The sequence below is a fragment of the Canis aureus genome, chromosome 9 (assembly GCF_053574225.1).
Source record: "Canis aureus isolate CA01 chromosome 9, VMU_Caureus_v.1.0, whole genome shotgun sequence".
NCBI classification, from domain to species: Eukaryota; Metazoa; Chordata; class Mammalia; order Carnivora; family Canidae; genus Canis; species Canis aureus.
The window spans coordinates 59,435,831-59,448,286 of NC_135619.1; the positions used below are offsets into that span (position 1 = coordinate 59,435,831).

General features: G+C 36.0%; 1 long non-coding RNA gene across 1 annotated transcript in view; it reads left to right on the plus strand.

Annotated features, from left to right (window-relative positions):
• Positions 1–243: 243 nt before the first annotated feature.
• The window catches only part of LOC144320175 (uncharacterized), a 47,372-nt gene continuing 35,159 nt past the window's right edge, over positions 244–12,456 (plus strand). Inside the window, exon 1 of the long non-coding RNA XR_013385739.1 lies at positions 244–358. This is a non-coding gene — a long non-coding RNA (uncharacterized LOC144320175). The remainder of the gene's footprint in view (positions 359–12,456) is intronic.

A 12,456-nucleotide genomic window follows, 5' to 3' on the forward strand; every position in this document is an offset into this window, starting at 1 on the left:
TAGCAATTGGCATTCTCCTGAGAAAAACAAACATACCCATGCATTAAGCCTCTAGTCCCTTGAAGTTCCCAGAAAGCAAATTAGTCCACACAGTAGATTAGAAATAGAAAAAGGAAAGTAGGGGGTGGTGACTTTTGGTGATAGCAGGAATAGGAACCTGATGATTTAAGAATGTGTGAGTGGCTTTCGGCAACAGGGATTGGCTGTGAGCTTTGAGCCCCTCTGGGTTTGTTGGCTGTGGGAGTCCTAATTATGAGTATAATAGATAAACTCATCATGGCCACAACCAGCTACTAATCTGGTTCTGCTATTAACAACCAATTAAGTTTGCATTATGAAATGATTTCCGGAATTGAAGGTAGGTGGACTTTTAATTATGTATTGTTTGAAAACATTAAAGATTTTGAATCAAGGGCTTGAAACATTATCTTTGATATGTGGTAATAATTCTGATCATACCAAAATTGTCTGCTGTACCTAAAATAGCAAATCAATGAGAAGTGGAGTCAAATTGTTGTGTAATTTGGATATAGGAGATTAGTATTATGTGTTTGTATTATTTTTTCCTCCAGACCTTCCATTATTTCTGGCTAATTTTAATCAAGATACCAAATGGCCTTTTATCTCTATTTCTCTCCCAGATATGATTCTAACTACCTAACATTTGTTTGAATTTGGATTTAGTAAATGCCTTCTTCTCAACCCCTACAGCTAAGCATTTGAACTAGTGGGTTGGTAATGAAGATATATAAAGATAAAGAGGAAAGAGGAACATTGGAATTGCATATAATAGATCTGCAGTTTCTAAGATGTCTGCAGCGCTTTGATTTTATTCTAGCTGCCTGTGGAAGTAAAGATGAATAAATATCAAACAACTTAAATCATAGTCTGAGATCACAAGAGAAGGAGCCTCAATTTTGCTACGGGTCTCTTATTGTAAACACAATTTCCAAATAATAGAAGTAAAAAAACAACTGGTTTCTAAATTCATATGTTGGAATCCTTCTACTTACTTATTTGTGTTTGTTGGCTTTGTTCTGTTTTATTAGGCTCTATGTTTAGATGCCTACGAAAAAGAGTAAAGTAAGTTTTTCTGTAGATGTTTAATAGAGGGATTTTGGTTGGACAAGTAGATTTAAGTGTGAATCACAATATCAGTCCACAGCACCGATTCTCAAAGTCTAGCATGATCAGAATCTCCTGGAGAGCCTGTGAAGACAAGGATTACCGCTTTCCATCCCCACCATGTGTGATTCAGTATTCCTAGGGGGAGTACGAAGAATTCATATTTATTTTTTTATTTCTAGAATTCATATTTCTAATAAGCTCCCAGGTGATGCTGATACTGCTGGGCCAAGGACCATACTCTGAAACACAGATTCATTAGTACTCATAAAACAATAACATTACACACTATAATATAAAAAGACATGGCCAATTTAGTCATGACCTAAAGTCTCATTTGGTTCACTCTGAAAATATGAATCCACATGAAAGAGAAGCATTTTCATGGCTTCCTTAATCAAGCACATCAAATTTTGTAACTTCCCCAGGAACCAGTCGAACACAAGAGAATGCATTCTGTGCTAGCACCCAATTTCCATCCTTCTGTGTAAATTTTACTGACATTGATGGTATTTATATACTTAATCCTCCTACTTTTCTTTTGTTATTATTATGATTATTATTATTACTATTATTATATCTATACCATCATGAGAAACAACCAAAGTAACATTTTTTTTATTAGGGTCTAGAAGGTAAGTGTCATGTTAGTGACCACGTATCTTCTCCTAAATGCCTAAATCTCAGAGTCACTGTGTCAAGTAAGACTTGTCCTCTAACTCCAAAGATGATATTGATAATCCCAATGCCTTTATCACAGTTCTTAAAACTGCATTTTGAAAGAAATCCTAGAGTCCTGAACAAAGTTTTTGCAGAACAAGAGGTAAAAGCAATCTGAAAGGCCAGGGCTTAATAGGAATCCAAAGCAGAAATGCAGAGTCATAAATCCTTATACCCCTGACAGGAACAGAATCATTGAGGAAGTTAGAGATGACACATTAAACACCCAAACAAAACGACAACACTCCCCTTGATCTGGGGCAGATGGATACCAGGGTTTCTATGGATTTTATTACTTTAATCAACCAATCAAGCTTGTTTCAGAGACCTGTGCACTCCTCATACATATGGACATGAAATTCCTGGCCAGTCCATTCTCACTTTACCTTTAGAAAACGCCTCTAGCAAATGTTTCCTGCCTATGCAAGCCATATGTTACTGGAAGGAGGTCTTTGTAGAGCTTCGTCCTTCTGGAGATAGTAACCACAAATGACGGATCACAGAGATTAGGTAAGGTTAAAACAGGAAGAGTCTGTGGAGATGAGCTAATCTAATTTTGTCGTTTTACAGATGAATACACTTAGGGGGAGATGAGAGAATGTCACACGGCCCGTTAGCGACAGATGATATAGGGTTGCTGAATTGTGATTCTCTGCATGGCACACTTTCCTTTACTCATCCCTTCTTAAGGGATTCAGCTATTCTAGAAGATGCTTGTCAAGAGTAGCATGATTTCAATGTCTGCAAATTGAAAATTGATCTACTTATTTTGTATATTGCATCATGTATTATGATTCTATTTTGTAAACGAACAGAATCAATAGGATATATAGATACAGATATATGGATATAGATATCTGTATGGAGAGGTTTATTTTAAAGAGTTGGCCCACATGATTGTAGTGGCTGGCAAGTCTGAAATCTGTAGGGCAGCCTTAAAGGTCGGAAATTGAGATAAGACTTGATATTGTAGTCTTGACTCTGAAATCTGTAGAGCAACCCAGCAGCCTAGAAACTCAGGCTAGGTTTATAATTTGCAGACTTGAAGCAGAATTGCTTCTCTATCTGGAAACTTCAATTTTTGCCCCGAAGACCTTCAATTGACTGGATGAGGTCCACCCACATTATAGAGGGCATTCTGCTTTACTGTAGGTTTCCTGATTATAAGTCTCATCACAACTACAATTACTTTCACAGCAACATCTAGACTATTATTTGACCAAACAACTGGGCATGACAGCCTAGCCAAGTGTGCACATAATATTAATCATCACACATTTCTTTATTTGTGATTCCTAAACACGTGTTTCATTCAATCGTGAATGACTTGAGAGTCAGATGTATAGGAGTCACCCCTTACCCATTCAGGAGTTACCTAAGAATCCTATAGATGCCTAAAACCACAGATAGTGCCAAACTCTATACATATTGTTTTTCCTATACTTATGTAGATATGAAAACTTAAAAAGCTTAATTTATAAGTTAGGTGTACTAAGAGATAAACAACAATAATTAATAATAGAGTAATTATTATTGTACAATAATTATTATAATTATTATTATACAATAATTATTGTATATTATACAATATAGTGTAATAAAAGTCATGTGAATGTGGTCTCTCTCTCTCTCTCTAAATATCTTAGTGCACTGTACTTATCCTTCTTCTTGTGATTATGTGAGAGCATAAAATGCCTATGTGGTGAGATGAAGTGAGGTGCATGACAGTATACACTGTGGCATTGTGTTAGGCTACTATTGTCCTTCTGAGGCATTGTCAGAAGGAGGAACATCTGTTTCCAGATGGGGGATGAAGAAAGTGAAACCACAGGTAAGTGGAAGCTGTTGTATTTAAAAGGCACCAAGTTGAAAGTTGCCTAGGTTAAGCAATGTTTCCCAGTATGGCCTTAGTGGATGTTGCACTCTCCATCCATGTGATCCCTCTGTTTATTAATCTGCACCAATGTTTGAGTGAAGATGAAGGCTTGGTTAATTACCACTCTAAAACCTCCATTCATATAAAGGGTCTTGACAGGGACAGAATGGGGATATCTAAATATCTTGATATTAAAAATACTTGTAAACTATATAACTCTACTCAATGTTCATTTTTAGATGATTTTCAGAGATGGGTATTATCTAAGATTTTCTTTTATCTATCAGAAAGGCAACTAAAAGTTGATTCTCCAGATTTTTTTCTTCACATTTCTTATTGTAAAATGTGTATATACACGTCACAAAAATACACAAAATTAGATTGTAAAATGGTTGAAATAAAATAAAAATAACTAGAAGCTTAAATGTTTCTTTTCCTGGTCCAATTAGCCTGCTTTTTGCACTGCAGGGTTTTATAACTCAGCCTCCAAACCCACATAATATGCCCTCATCATTGTGTCACCCTGCTTAGAATATTCAAACATTGTCATATTTCTTATTTTTTTACATTATCCTATTTTTATCCTCAAGTGTCCATGGCACTATAGACAGAGCATTCCAAAACAAAACACAACAAAACAAAACACTTCAGATTTAAGGGGAAATTGACCTTGGTCATCTGAGACTGCAACAACAGAAGCCTTAATTCCTGGGTTTTTTCTATGTAAACTATGAAAAATATTACCTCAGCCTACATTTACATATACTTTAAAAGGAAAGCTGTCCTAAAGTATTTTTGATGTTTGCACAGACTCATGCATGTAGAGATTATTGTCACGTGCAGAGTTCTTGCCTTCCCTGAAATCTGTCTCCCCTAGTTTCCTGACACTATCCTAACTTTCCCTCCACCCCTGGCTGCTTCCTTCACAATTTACAACCATGCATTCTGTGGGAATCGCAAAAGTGAGTGCAATCTAGAAATTATGGAGAAATAATTCCATCTATTCAATGGAAGCCTATTAAAAATTTAAAGAACATTGTCTCAAGTAAACTTTCTAGTAATGATTGGTTTACTCGTGTCTTTATTTCTTTCTTATTAAAAAAAAAAGCTGTTTTCTAAAATCAGAAATCGTATATTCACTACTGTTCTTTGGTTTAAAAATGTGTGTAGATCGAGCCATTAAAAAATCAAAGTTTATTTCATTATATTGACATTTTGTGGGGGGAAAAGTGCACATTAGGAAATACACGTTAGGTCTGGAAATTACAGTCATAATTTATTCTAAGTTTAATAAATGCACTGCTAGATTTTAAGTTTCCAGAATTTTAATTTTTTAATCACTCCATATTTAGAGTGTATTTTTTCTTCTTTTTTTGCTTTGTTTTTAAAGGCTAAATAGATTACCTGAAATGTTGAAGTCTCACACATTTTTCTTGGTGCCTACAATCTCATTGCTTGAAAAATGCCTACTTATTGCTGAAGCAAGTGTCATGACCTGGATGAGGACACCCCTGGTTGTACCTGCTACTAAATCTCATCCTACTCAGTTCAGGACAGCATTCTGTTTGATGAACTGCAGTATCTCATTGGGAAAAATATGACATGTGAGGCATCTACTCTGTGCCAGGCACTTGCTCAACACCTCAGAAAAGTCCTAAGAAGTTGAGATAAAGAGAATCATTTTACAGCTTAAGAACTGAGTGTTAAATTATGTAAAGAACCCAAGGCCTGGCAGTTTGTAATATGCAAACACAGGATTTGGACCGCTTACTAGCTAGCTGTTTATATTTATTCATCCACTTAGAGCTCTGTCAGCACTAAATAAACTGTTCTATTTATCTGTTTATCCTCAACTCCAAATGCGGCCCATGGCACATAATTATTAATGAATCTTGAGTGATTGAATGAATGAATGAAGTTCGCTTTTTTTCTAAATTCAAGTCTTTCACAGTAAATTTATAGAGATTTACAAAGTCCTAAACCTCAAACAGATAAGAACATTTATTTCCAGCTCTCCTATCCATCCTACTTCAAGGTTCCTTCTAGAGGTTAGCAGTTTTTTTACCTTTGACACAGGGTTAACACATAATTATCTTCTTATTGTGAAAAAAATGTAAAGGTTATCATGACATTTGATGGAAAAAGTCAAATGAAATAATACATTCTGTGAAGTACAATTGTCAAAGAAGAAATCCAATATAGTTCTTTTATTTCTCTGCAAAACATATATACATTTAGCTACAGATAATTAACATTTATAAAACCCATAAAAGCTCACCTGAAACTTTTGGCAGGTAATTAGTAGGATGAATTGATTAATGTACATCTTTATCACTTATAATAGAGTGGCTTTGTGTGTGTGTGTGTGTCTGTTTTGCAAGCCCGAACAGGAAAACCGCCACAAGTTTAATGCTATGTCATGTCCAACTTCTCAAAGAAAACCATAAAAGCTTCTATAATTATGATTCATTGCATGAATATCTTTTCAAACAAATTTGGGACATAAAATCTGAAGTGATATGTGCTATTAGAATTCCAAGTTAAGAGTGAACATAGAATGATTGTATCCAAGAGCATATATGTTAGATTATACTACAAAAAATTAAGTGGTATGTCACTTATCCTGTGTCATTTCCAGTGAGAATTTAAGAATCTATTACATTTATCTTCTATGGACCACTGAAGGCAGCTGAGATTTTTTTGAAAGTAGTTTAAGAAAGAAATTCTTTGAAAATTCCTAAACTTGGTTTTGGGCCTTTTCAGATTTTCCTTGAACTTAAAGATACTCAAAGACTCCTTAGAGATGAGTATTTATAAACTATTTTATGAGAAGCCAAATACTGAGCAGATTTTTTAGAAAGCTAACATCAAGATTTTCATAAAAATAGTTTTAAAACCTGGACCAAAGATTTTCTTAGATCATTAATTAATGAGAAAAACACTAAGATATCTTAGCTGCTTCTGAGGGGAACCCAAAGAGCATAATTATATAGGCAGTCAGAAATTGTGACAAGGAATTTATGATTATATCTGCAGTTAGATCAATATCTATAGGACAATAATCAATGATATTCCATCAGAATTCTTGCATTTCTGTGCACTGGAATTATCTGCATTATTATCATATTTCCATGGCTTACAGAATTGCAAATAGCTCAAGGACAATAAAAGATAGAATATGCCATATGGTAAGCTTGACAGGATAGTACAGTCTGTGATGGTTTTGCTCATTTCAAAATCTTGTACAGTATGATCTGAGACTTGAACAACACATCTTGGAAGTTTTTCTGGGAGATCTCTGGGTGGCTCAGCGGTTTAGCACCTGCCTTCAGCGCTGGGCATGATCCTGGAGTCCTGGGATCAGGTCCCACATCAGGCTTCCTGCATGGAGCCTGCTTCTGCCTCTGCCTGTGTTTCTGCCTCTCTCTCTCTCTGTGTGTCTCTCATGAATAAAAAAAAAAAATCTTTAAAAAAAAAAGAAAAGTTTTTTTGGTAAACTATTAATTGAGTCGCTGAGGTACTTGGGGTGTCAGATGCTATTAAGGCTTTAGAGAAGACCATGAGGCTACTTTGCATGAGACAATGGAAGAATGATATCTGGCTTTTAAAACATGGTGCGTGAGGTAGGAAGAAGGGGGAGAGTGTGAATAGGGGAGGTTGTAATGCTCAGGGTGCACCCCTCACCAACTTTCCTGAAGTCTGAGTTTCAACACAAAATAAGATGAATGTTTCCTGTGATTGGATTTGTAGGAAGAACTGGTAAAAGAAGAGTTTATAGTTGTGGAGAGTAGGAGAGAGTCAACGTGGGAGAGCTCAGGCCCTGGGTAAATGTCAATGTTCTCCATGGTATTTCCCTTTTCTACCTTGATGCTTTCACTATAACAATTTCAGGGCCCTTGGGATGCCTTACCTTCTCCTCTCTGTTTAGTATCTTTCAACCAAATTCTGGAAGCACCATGGAAGTTATCTTGGTGGACTTTAATTTTTCATTTATCTGAAGATTTGTTGCCCTTAGAACAGTACAGCTAAGGATACCGTTGTGTTCAACCCAATTAGACTATAAGCTCCTAAAAGGCACAGAAGTGCCACATGAGAATTTTTGTTCTTCAGTAATAATTGTTCATTTAGGGAGTATGAGTCCTTATTTAATGGCTCTAAAGGAAATGACAGCCATGGCCAAACAAATATGTTTTACTTAATCATAAAAGCAAATAAAATATTTGCTTCCATGAATTTGCATCATAATCAGGTTATTTAACACTTACTAAAATTACTTGCTATGTGATGTGTATATAGTAGGCATTGTCATATTCATTGTCACACTGGATTATGTTTATTTTCCTCAAAGTATACGATTTCAAGAGGTGAAAATAGATACAAAGTTAAATAGTCATTAAGGGGTCATGCAATTATTGAGTGCCAGTGTCAAAAGTAGTAATCAACACCTCTTATTTCTGTTCCCTCTCAGCTATGCTTGGATTCAGTTTAAATAAATCAGTGGCAATCTCAGGGCACAGTAGAATGTGTATGTAGCAGACAATCACCTACCATAATAGACACCTTTGTATCTTTCTATTTCCTTTCTTTTTATTTAATATGCCTCTTTCTTTTTCCTTCACCCACAAGATAATGTGGATGAGAATAAAAACAGGATTCTAATGATAAACTCTATATTTGACCTTGAACAAATCAATTAGCTTGTGTGATGTTATCTGGAGAGTTGCAACAAACTTAGCTGGATCATAATGCTGGTGATAAAACATATCTCAGGAGTGTGTTAATAATCAACAGATGCTGTAGAAATCTAATGCGTTATTTTTATTTTCCCATTTTCACTTTCTTTTCTCCTTTGCTGCTGTTTAAGGCTAGGTCTTCCAATGCCACTTCAGTGGGCTACTTAACTCTCTGCTGACACTTAGGACTTAAATAGTTTAGATGATGACCTAAATTAGCCTTTGGACTGTCTCAGTCCCTGGAAAGTGTTGAGTGTCTCCTCTAATTGTTGTGTTTCACAGGATGTATTCTTTGAGTTGACTTCTTCCATCGATTGTCATGATAACCTTCTTATTCTTCACAATGAGGAGATAATTATATGTTAACCTGGTGTCTGAGGTAAAAAGCTGTCAACTTTTAGACCAAAGCCTTGCTATAGGATATATAGGAACCTGAAAAATTAATGTTCTTAGCAGTTTGAGGTTTAACACTTTGTACATTTTTAAGAAGCTACTTTGAAAAGGCAGAAGGATTCAAAACACAGAACAAAAGTAACCTCAAATGCAAATATTTCTATTATATTTTTAAAACAGAAACTGGTTTATTTACATAGAAGCATTTTGCCCAGAATGAGTAGTTGTTTTGATATGTCTATCAAATCATGTAAGCCATTATTCTAAAGTTCAAAACAAATCAGGGCAGTAGACCATATGCTATAAACCCAATTTGATTTTGATTGTTGGGCCTACCAACTGTAAGCTCTGTGGTTTTGGAAAAGTTAACTTAAGATTTTGAGCCTCAGTTTCCTCATCTGTAAAAAAGTGAGCAACACCATTAACTATTAGATATCAGCTCTAAATTCCCAGGCTGCAATAGAGCAGGTGTTTGATGCCCTCAACTGTGTTTTGACATATGAAGTAATAGCCAGAGCTTTGAGCTATTGGTCTGTATCACTTCACCCTCGCTTGGATTGAGTGCTCCTTTTTCTACAAATGTCCTTTGGGATCCCCATCTACTCTCTGCTTGACTAATTTTCTTTTCCTTTTTTTTTTTTTAAGATTTTATTTATATTTTTCACAAGAGACACAGAGAGGGAAGCAGAGAGAGAAGCAGCCAGCCCCCCCACCCCAGGAAGCCTAATGTGGGATTTGATCCCAGGACCCTGGGTCATAACCTGAGCTGAAGGCAGACCCTCAACCACGGAGTCACCCAGATGTCCCTGCTTGACCAATTTTCTTTTTTTCTCTTTTTTGATTCTAATTACCTTTCTGTTCTCCTTGGAATGCTATTGTACCCCCACATTTATGCTTCATCTTTTTAGCTAACACTTTACTCTGTTATTTTCCAAAGGAGTTTAAAATTAAACAATAAATTCTTGCTCCCTGTAAGCATGTTTGCATATATATGTTTGACTATAAAAGATGACTTTATGCTTAATATGTTTGACATGCAATTACACAAATTCACTCAAAATATTTCTTTTGAACTCTTAAAGCAGTAATAGATTCATTATGAAGTATGGTGAGTGTGTTAGTTTTCTGTGGATGCATGACAAACTACCAAAAATTTAGTATATAAAACAATACAGATATATTCTCTTACCATCTCTATGAGTCAGAAATCCAGGCATAGTTTGGCTGGGTTCCCTGCAAGGCAGCAGTCAAGGTGTCTGCCAAGAATGGATTCTCATCTAAGGTTTTCCTAGGTCATGTGGGAATAATCCGCTAGCAGAATTCAGTTTTGTGTAGGCCACTGGATAGAGGGCCTAAGTTTGTTTCTGGCTGTGGGCCAGATGCCACCCTCAACCCCTTGCCACTGGTCTTACCTATAGGGTAGCTCACCATGTGGCACCTTGCTTCTTGAAAACCAGGGATGGAGAACATCTCCTAGCAAGACAAATGTTAGTCATAATATGTAACACAATCTTGTCTACCTAATCTCATACATCCAGTCACCTTTACCATAGTTTATCAGTAAGAAGCAAGTCACAAATGTTGCCCACACTCAAGGGGAAAGGATTATATAAGAATAACAGGAAGGTAGAGTTGGTCCACCACAGTGAATAAAGATAGGACATCTTGACAATTAAAGATGATTCACCATATTTTGGACTCCTGGGTGGCTCAGTGATTGAGCATCTGCCTTTGGCTCAGGGCATGATCCCAGGGTCCTGGGATTGAGTCCCCCATCGGGATCTCTGCCTGGAGTCTGCTTCTCCCTCTGCCTATGTCTCTGCCTTTCTCTGTGTGTCTCTCATAAATAAATAAATAAATAAATAAATAAATAAATAAATAAAATCTTTAAAAAAGATTATTCACCATATTTCTTTTTCATGGATCAGTGAAGACCAGATTATCAATAATCTTATAAATTGCATGAAAAAGCATGAACTATATTAAAAAGAATGATTTTCCATTGAAGGTGTGAAGGTGCAAGGTATCAACATGGGCTTGCATTTTAGAAGGATTGCTTGTTGCCATCTGATGAAAGCCATTGGAGGAGAAGACTGGCAATAGAAAAATCACTTATGCTGCCCATCAATCCATGTAAAAGGTAGCATCATATCAGATTAGGGAGTGGTTACATAACTGACAAGCAGTGGATGGAGGTGAGATGCTGTTCTGAAAATAGCATTGACTGAATTTAGTAAAGTAAAAAAAAAAAAAAAAAGAAGAAGAAGAAGAAGAAGAAGATGAAACCAACTTACCTGGAATAGAAGTTGATGATGCTCATTTACTGAGATTTATTGAAATCACTAAAAGAGGAGTGGGTTAGTTCATGATAAGGCAAGATATCACCCCATAGAAGGCAACTAAAGGCTTGGGACTCAAAGTGAGAGGAGAAGAAAGTTGAACATCCTCCCAGCCTAGCATTGGGATTAAGATGAGGGAAAGGAACAAAAAAGTCAGGAAAAGGGGTGACAAGTGACAGTCAGAGGGAGGAGGAAATCTACACAATATGGAACCCATGGAGGATAACTTTTGAGGAGTCAATGATGAAATTGTTTAGTACAACTGAGATATGAGCAAGATAAATAATGCAAAAACCATTGTATTATCGATAAAGACATTTTAGGTACACTTCATTAGTACAGATGTTCCTCACACTACAGCTCTAATGGCCTTCTGAAGTTATTTATAAGTTCAAAAACCTAATATTGCAAATTAGTTCCTACAAATACTGTCTATTTTCTTCTACTTATGGTGACATTTCACTGCAGGACAATTTCACCCAGCATTGAATCCTGAAGAAATTCAATCTGCATCAGCACCTTGAAAAGTTGTAAATGCTGTCCAGCATTTTAGCAAACAGAACAGTTGAAACACAAATTATTTGTTCCTCTGGAGATTTATTGGGGATCGAAACTGCCATTTGTCCTGTAGTGACAAGTACAAGTCTAGCATTTCTCTTTGAATTCTCTCGCAAGCTTTTATTTAAGCAATTACAATTGCAGCATAAGGCATTTCTGGAGATTAATGACTGCCTGGGAGGGGTTGCTCTGTGGTCCATTAACTCCAACCAGTCATTAATTTACATGAAAGGTCTTGCATGAAAGTTATTATTACTAATATAAGCTGAAAATAAAAGAAACATACAGTAGGTATATCGACTTCACCTTCTTCCCCAGGATGATGCAAAGTCATTTCATTTGAATGAGGATCTTCAAGAAAAGTGAAGTCCCTGCATCTAAGCCAATTATTTGACTTAGTGCTATTGGCGATCTAGCTTTGCCTACATTGAATCAATGAACTTAAAAAGGAAATAGGAGAGCGGAAGTCCCCAGACCTAACAAGCATCCCAAACCTACAAAAATGTGTTAATATTAACCATAATTTTTGTTAAACAGAGTAGTGTAAAAAAACACTTTGCCCTAGTTTATACTGAGATCTGTCCGAAATTTGTCAGAAATATTCCCATAAGTGGTGTATATTAGTTTTATCTTTTAAGAGATATAAACTGTTTACTCACCTTCAATTTACTAAATTTTAACCTATGAATGCTAAAATTGACCTTTTGTTCCA